At 47.2% G+C, this 8579-nt stretch overlaps 1 protein-coding gene across 4 annotated transcripts in view; it reads left to right on the forward strand.

The window, feature by feature from the left end:
• AKAP2 (A-kinase anchoring protein 2) overlaps positions 1-8579 on the forward strand; it is a 478916-nt gene that overhangs the window by 367373 nt on the left and 102964 nt on the right. The window contains exon 1 of one of the 4 annotated variants that reach the window (XM_023510477.1): positions 2057-2089. The exons of the other annotated variants lie outside the window; for them this stretch is intronic. The gene's annotated coding sequence lies outside the window, so the exon portion shown is untranslated. Of the gene's footprint in view, positions 1-2056; positions 2090-8579 lie in introns of those variants that run through there. 4 annotated transcript variants of the gene reach the window in all.

Consider the following 8579-nt stretch of genomic DNA (forward strand, 5'->3'; position numbering starts at 1 on the left):
AATATTCCAGAACTTTAAAATATTAACGAAATATTGACATTGCTTTAGGAAAGAAATAATTCAGAATAAATTTGGTATTCTTGTTTCACTCTAATAATGAAACTAACTTTATTTGTAAAATTTACACTTTTTCCAATTTAGGAATATATAAGGAGAGAGTGGTAAAGTACCTGCCATGATTTATAACATCTCCCCTCTGCTGTAATTTTACAGTCCTCCTTTGGAGAGTCTATGCTCCCTATAAATACATAACTGTGACACCCAAGTATGCTCGTTTCAATAGGAGTTTTTCACATGATATTACAATATTAAAAATAGATCAAGATGTGGGCCACCCAAATATTTAACTCCTTAATCAGTGACATGAGGAGGGGAGAGTGAGAGAGAGAGAGCGATGAAAGAAGGGAGGAGGAGGGGAAAGGAAGGAAAGGGAGAGAGAAAGAGAGGAAGAAAGAAAGATAGTAGTTGATTCAGGACTGAAGATCCACACCTTCAACCACTCACTGGTCAGTGAATTCTGTTGAAATTCAATAGAGTAAGAGACAAACGTAGAAAAAGGAAGGTGAAACAATCCCTAAATGCCTAGTAAAAGGAGCCTATTGACATTCAGGACCCCTGCCTGCGAAGGAGGCTATCTCCACTGTCGACTTTATTACCCTCTTCCCTGGTTGAAGGTGTGAATAATTCCTCCGGGGAGGAAAGACGTCTTTTCTGCGGAGCGCGATCTTTATTGTGCCTTAAGCCAGGCCGGAGTTTCTAGGTAGCTCTCCGTGGTATCATTTCTTTGTATTGGAAATCAGGGACCTTGGAGGATTAGGAAAGTGGAATCCGGCCCTGGCAGCTGTCTTTCTCTGCTGTGTTTGATATGTAAAATCAACTCGCAGAAGACCCCAGGGCCTAGTCCTGGGCTGAGGAAGCAGCTCTGACTGGCAGAGCTGGAGAGAATTAATGGGAAAATCTTGCCTCGTGGAAAGTTGAATTCACGAAATTGGACTTTTGTGATTTTCCTCTGCCAGGAACGCTTCCTAAAGCAGAGTAAGACACAGCTTGCTCTTTAGAGGTGCTGTTTTCTATGTGGGGTAACTGTGTGTGTGTTTGTCCGTGTGTCCTCTCAGATGGTCCATTTTCAAAGGGTCATTAACATTATTTAAATATTCATGGTGGGGGAGGGGATGACGGACTGAAATTTCAGACAGATCGGGAGTGAGGGATGGCTGGCACCGCCTAAAGGAGCCCCACGCGGCGTATCAGCTGCCTCCGTCCTCACCGCTGGCTTTGTTAACACTCGCGCTTTGACACCGGGCTACCGGCTGCCTCACCACCAGGGCAGCGGGGAGGCTCCGGCCAGCTGGAAGGATCGCTGCCCGCACCTCAGCCTCTTGACCACATCAAGGGGGGCCCCAAACACGCGGAGACACCTTTACTGCCACAAAGACACTTCCTAACCAGTTTCAGCTGTCACGCTTAACCAGGGGACATTTGTGGCCCCGGGGAAGGGACGAGGGGTTCGCTCCCCGCTTTGGTAGAAACTCGCCATCTCCTGGCATCTGACGGCGAACAGGCGCCCAGACACTTCCACGTACACATATATATACACGTTTCTGTGTTCACCAGCGCACGCTCCACGTGCGCGCACGCCGACACGCCCACCCGTGCGCGGTACTAGTTCACACACCCAGACGGAGCGCGCCCCCAAGTTAGGAAACACTCGGCTTCTCTTCCCCGGTGTATCCCTTCACCTCTCGGTCGCTCCAGTCTCCCTATTCATTGTTTTCTCAGTGTGGGCATAGACGCCCTCCGCACCCAAGCCGCAGCCTGAAGGTGTGGGTGGGACTCTGAGGGTGGGGGGAGTGGCCCGCGAGCGCCTGGGGCGGAGGGGGCGGGGAAGGGGCGGCACCGGGCGCGGCGGGCGGGGCTTCCCGCCCTCCAGCACGCCCCGCGGCCGCCACTCCCTGCAGATGCGCTTGCCCCTGCTCGGGGCTGCCGCGCGCCTTCCCCGGAGTCTCCCGGACGCCCGAGGAGGCGGCAGCGGCCGCGCAGTGCTGGAGCGAAGCCAGAGGACTGCGCCCCCGGGAGCCGGCGCCCAGAGGTGAGTGTCCAAGCCGGGGCGGGGAGGACTCTGGTGTTGGGGTGTCCTCAGGCGTGGAGAAAGGGTAGCCGGGTACGGGCTGGAGATCTGAGAGTGTTCAGAGGCACCCAAGGCTTTAAAGGGCTTTTAAAGATCAGTGTCTAGGCGAGCGTGTGCGGGGAGGGGGCCCCGGCTGGAGGGCTGTGGCTATGTGCCTTTGAATTCCTAGGTTTGGGGGACGGTCACCCTTCAGCTGCTTTGTTCAATACTCGTTCACTTATAGATGCTTTAAAAAAGTAAACTTAGCCACCCCTCCCCCCAGCCCGAGATACACGCGCCCGCGCGCGCGCGCGCGCGCACACACACACACACACACACACAGCCGGGCTGTAAAGGAAAAGCCATGAAGTCAAACGTGGCCGTGGCTGTCTCTCCAGATCGGGAGCAACGGAGATGTAGCACCTGGCTCCCGCTCGCGAGGACACTGCGAGTCCGGCCTCTTGGTATGGCACGCTAAGGGCATTTTCTGAAGCCCTGAGCTTTCAGGGACACTGAGGCTGGGCCTCAGTGACGCCAGGGCCCAGGGCAGCTAGAGCCATCTGGGATTGGGGTCCAGGGATCTGAAGTCCGGAGCTGATGCTGGAGGAAGGGAGCAATCTCTGTGCCCCGGGAGGGAGAGCGCGGTCGGGTCCCCGCTGAGCCTGGAAGTTTTGGCCTCACGCTGGGACCTGAGCGGTTAAGATCTCGTATCTCACGGGGGATAAAGCCAGAGGTACGTTTCTCCTGGCCCTTCCTGAGGACACTTTGGGGAATGTCAGGAGCAGACTGCTGGGGAGAGAGCAGGGCGAGCGCTGCCTGTAATGTACATGGAGGCGGCGCGCCGGCACCACTGAGAGCCAGGAGATGCTGGTGGCCCCGAGAAATTCTAGAGAAACGGAGCGAAAGAGAGGGGCCTGAAACCAAGCCCGTGAGAGCCGGGAGCGCACACCCGGGAGGGGAGACTCTGGTGGCAGGGTGGGAAGTGAAAGCAAAAGACTGGGCTGTGAGCTCCCCAGCACTGGCGCGGGGCGCTCGGCCAGCTGCGGGGAGCTCTCTCCCGGGAATAGGGGACGTCCGGACGGAGGTGACTTGTTTGGAGAGATGGTGGATTCCCACTCCAGGCTCTGGTACAGCCGGTTTCCCGGGTGGAGTAGTAGTAGCGTTTTGGCTGTGATAGGCTGCATGGTCAGACCGATAGATCAGCACCCTTCCCCTTCGCAGTTTTAAGTGCAGCGCCAGTAATTTAGGCAGACTTCCTATTGTGTCTGTTTCTGAAAAGGGACTTCACCTTCTATATGGCTTTCTCTGTATCGTATCTTTGAATCTGTGAGCCAGTTGATGCCTCCCAGGAAATCCCGTTCTGTCTCAGCTCACCTTCCCTGGAGCCCAGAGGCTAAGTACAAACAGACCCACCTTGCCATTGTGATCCCAGGGCCTTGGTTTCCTCCTCTTTGTCCTGATTAGCATTCACTTAAGCATCACACTTTTCTTCCTGGAAACGTTCCCAATTTAATTAAACATCTCCTCTTTCTCCCAGGCTGGCAGCCTCCCCAACGTTGATCAATAAAATTTTATAGTAACATGTCTAAAAATGAAGTGTGTCCAGTAAGGAGTTTATTCTGTTTCTTTAAAACATAAGGACTTGCTCCATAAAGCACGTTGGAAACAGCTATCTGCTGCCAGCTCTCTCCTTTCCAGTTTTGAGCCTTGGGCCTTTCCTTAAAGGCCATCATCTCCTTTGAGTGGGAACACACCAACAGTCCTGTGGGCCCTGCAATTATTTTGTACAGCACCAATGAAATTAGTCTTGAGCTAGGAAAAACAAAAGTGATACCGCCTGGGTCTCCCAATCCCTTACCTGACAGACTCCACGCAGAGTTCATTTCACTTTTCCTTCTGGGATGCTGAGGTAGGCACTAGGGTGAGAGGCATAGCTGGGCTTTGAGATGGGACAAACATTTTGAAATACCCATTATCTCATAGTTCTGGCATGACAGCTGGCACAGTTTCCGGCCTGCAGAGTTCAGAGTTATTTCACTTTCATAAGTGGCTTACTCAGTACCCTCCAGATCTCTGGCTAATAAGGTGAAGTAGGTTGTCTTAACTTCATTATGAAGTGAGGGGAAAATGATCCACTGGTTGTTTTATTTCTAAAACTTTAACTATTTTACTATAGAATTAACACTTTAAATGTTACTTTTAAAAACTGCTAACACTTTGGACTTTCCAGTTATTATTATATTATTGTCTAGATACTAAGATAGATTTGGTGGGCTCTTAAAATACCTGTGTCCCAGATTTGTATTGCAGTTGTTATTACTAATCTCTGCTTATTGGGTAATGAGAAATGTTTCAGTTAAAGATGAAATTGAATTTGGATGGAGGTTGCATTAAGGGATTTTAGCAGTTGAAACAGGAGTATGCTAAAATTTACTTCCGAAGACTGAGAGTATGGCGTTTAGTAACATTCTTTAATGTTCTACATATCTCAACCCTGGTAGAATTGACGCCCTATCTTTACTTATCTTTTAGAATGGCTGTTCTTTGATCTTGAGAAACATAGAAGTCAACATTTGCTTAGATTATTAATCAGGGATCTAGTGTCAGCTATGGGAAGTTTGAAGTAATGGATTCATGTGCTTATGAGCGTCAATAATTTTAGTAAGTTTTTGGTAGAAAACTACATCATTTTCTTTATACTATATAAACTCAACACCTAGAAGCAGATTTTCTGTGATGCTAAAAAGTAGCTTAAAATTTTTAGGTTCTCTCACTGGTGGCAGGGTTACCCTGCACTTTTGGTGCCTTGGGCTTGAGGGAGGCCTCTGAGGGCCCTGATGTTGTGAGATAAGATACTCTCTATCTCTCTCTCTCTTTCCCTCTCTCTCTATATATATATACACACACATACATATATACAAACACTCATATACATACACATAAATTATATAAATTACTTTTTGTAAAATAATAGTCTCAAAAACTACTGTTCAAATTTATAGGAAAGTTGAAACCATCTCTTTTCTAAAGGGAAAATCCAACATTTTGCTCAGGAGAAAGGTACAGAATTTGTCTATGTGATTTTAAGTAGTACTCAATTAACTGGAGTACTTAAATGGAGTGTTCTAAGTAACATAATACCTGAGGTTTAAACTTAAAATTTGTTTCTACTGTTGTTGATGAAAGTGTTTCTAAGGTGTAACACGTGGCTACCTTGCCTTCTTGCCATGGTGAGTTGCTGGTGGTGAATGTATTGTTGACTTTCCATGGACAGTTTAGGTTTTGTGGTCTAAGCATGTACTAGCATGGTTATACGTTGTGGTTTTATAAGATTGTAGAAGTGTCATTGTGGACCTGCTCCAGGACAAACTCTGGAGGCTAGCTTTTTAGAAAGCTAAAATCTCCAGTCCAGATTTAATTTCCCTACTCTCTTGAAAGTTGAGTCTCAGAAAAATAAAGTGATCCAATCTCTCCCTTCTTCCTGTAACAAAATGGGTTGTGCTTTCTCCGGGGTTTAGTGTTGGGTTCTTTTTCCCTGTCCAGGTGGATTCTGAGCTTGAGGGGGTGCAGGAGAGGACAGCATGGGAGGAGGGACTGAGCATCCTCCCCGTAGTATTCCTGTCTTCTGCTAAGTGCACCAGTACCATGAGACCTTAGGGATACAGACTTGAGTAGGATAAAGAGACATGTGAACGGAAATTTGTTCTCATCTTGGCAGCAGTCTCAGAGTGACCCAGTGCACCATGCATCTGGAGAAGGTGCCCCGTGGAGGCAGGATGCTGCTGACATCCTTCCCTGGGCAGAGGACCAGAGGACTGAGGGGTGAGGGCTGAGGATGACATGATGGGACTTTGCTCAAGTGGGTTTGGGGGGTTGTGTGTTTGTTTTATCTTCTGAGTCCAGGGAAGGATGCATCTGTTGGGTGAGGGGATTGTGGTATGGGTAAAAGGTGGGAGCTATGGGATTCAGTGGGGAAGGTTGCTTGGCTTTGGACCCTTTTTTTCCTTTAAAAAAAAATAGGAAAGGGCTTTGTGGTTGGTGTTGATGTTTGACTGAAGTAGATTGGGTGAGCTGAGCCAGATATGCATATATTTCAATGCCCAGGTTGTCCAGGACCATGATGTGGCCAAAGCACATTAGCATTTCAGCCAAGTTCTCTGTAAGATCTTTAGCATGTCATGTAAATGGAATCTGAGTTTACTCGTCTATAAAAGTGAAGGTTATCAAAACCCACCTATTTTAAAACGTGTAGTCAATGAAATGTTTATAGAAGCATATTGTCCATGTTGTATTCCCTGCCAAATTGGTTGTATTCTAAAGTTAACCAGTCTTCTTTCTTTCGTTCATCTTTGTGATAGAGGTAAATGATGAGCAAACAGTTTTTAAAGTTAATTTTTAAAACCCCAGCAATTGTGCAGCAGATCCATTATTCATCCTTCACACTGACCTAGAAGCTTTGAACCTGAAGATTCTCCAAAGCTGACCTCTGTGCCCCACCCCTTCTCCTCCTTTTGATTTCGGGGTGTCTGGCTAACATTTTTTCTTCCCCTCACCCCTGAAGCACTTATACTATTGGTAATTCCTCCATTTTTCTTTACTCATTCTCTCTTTAAACTTTGAATAAGTCAGAAATTGCTCTTCGTTGGGAAAATAGACCCCAGTTTTCAGGACTCTCCCTAGGCTTAAAGCTCACTCAGTGACCCACAGTATGTTGGATATCACTGGGACTCCCTTCCCAGACTATTGTAAGGCTCTTTGCAAACTCTGAGTTTACTCTCTTCCTAAAGCAGGATCATTGATTAAATAGATTAAGGGTAGCTTTACAAGGAAGGTTAAAATAAAAAAGGATTTTCAGAAGAGCCCGAGAAACCTACTTACTACAGTTCATTTCATTATAACATTTAACTTTTCACAGATTTGCAGAAGAGGGTGCTGGCTGGCTGGATTATTACATAGCACCATGGTGAGGTAGATGCGGCAGAAACATTATTTTGAGTTAATTTCTAAAAGTTAAAAAGTAATTTTTTTATTAAAAAAGAAAAAAATAATTCTTTTAAACACACAAACAGGGTATTCTCTGCCATTGGTCTAAACCTGTCCACCAAATGGGAGGTGCTAGACAGAGCTGCAGTCCTGGTCCAGAGCTGCAGAAAACCACAGCACCTGGCCCTGTTGGTGATGCCTCTGTGAAGAGTGTTCTTTTCAGTTGGTGTCTGCTGCAGGGAGATCCCCCATGTTGGTCTGTGGAGGGGGGACCTTCTCTCTTAAGTCAGGTCTGGTGACTCTCAGTGTCTGTACTCCATTAAAGACCTTTAATAGACGTCCTGCACTAGTGACTTGATTTCCTAGGACTCTGCCTTGTTCACTTGGGTGGCATGGGCAGCATATCTGGACGTGTGATTCGGTTGCTCCCATGATCTATGCAGGGATTCCTGGGCCCTGGCACAGACTATGAGGATCACTCATCTGAGAGGAACCTGGATGGACACTGCCCTTCAAACCAGCTCTGCTGGTGATGCCAAATAAAGCTTGAGAGCTCATTGCCTTATGGGCTGAGTGTGTAGGTAACAGAGATTGCCTCTCCACCTGCCCACATCTGTAGTCCCATCTCTAACTTAGGACAGGAGGAAATAGGCCCTGCACCAGGTCCCCAGAGAAATTCTTCAGTAACCTGATAAATCCTAACTTACCTGCCTTAGGTCTTGAGTGATTTTATCACCAGAACTCAGAGATTATCCTGGAGCTTCTTCAACAGAGCTGTGGCAGATTTTGCTTGAGCTTTTGCCCTGTGGAGCACCTAACTCCTTATCTGCTGCATGGGGTTGGGGAGAAATTGAACCAATGTGTGAAGATAGATAAATGCAGAACCAGACATTCTAACTTCTCTTGTAACTACGTAAAGATGCATTTTATTGTTTACCACCTGACTTAGTGAGGGACTATCCTAGTTTGTGTGGCCTGCTCAAACATAATACCAGAGACTGGGTGTCTTACAAGCAACAGAAAGTCATGTGTCACAGTTCTAAAGGCTGGGGAGTCTTAAGTTCAAGGCCCTGGCAGATTCAGTGTCTGGTGAGGGGCACCTCTGGTTCATGGATGGCCCCTATTAGGGTCCTCAGATGGTGGAAGGGTGAGGGATGTCTCTGGGGCTTCTTTTGTAAGGGCACTAATCTGATTCCTGAAAGCCCCACCCTTATCACCTAATCCCCTTCCCAAGGCACCACCACCTAATTCCATCATAGGGAAATGAAGACTTCAACATATGAAGGGAGGCATGTCTAGATCATAGAAGAGAACTTGGAAAGATTCTTGGTACAGAGTATGGATAGCAGCCATGCTAGGGCAGTTTTCCCAGGGGACTGAATTGGAAGTCTCCCCATTTAGGATTTAGAAGAGAATTTTGTCAGAATGTTTAGCTTTGAATCTTTTAAAAAATTGTTATTTTAGTAGGGATTGCAAATTTTCTTTTTTC

The sequence above is a fragment of the Otolemur garnettii genome, unplaced genomic scaffold (assembly GCF_000181295.1).
Source record: "Otolemur garnettii isolate 467f Iridium unplaced genomic scaffold, OtoGar3 scaffold00014, whole genome shotgun sequence".
Classification (NCBI taxonomy): Eukaryota; Metazoa; Chordata; class Mammalia; order Primates; family Galagidae; genus Otolemur; species Otolemur garnettii.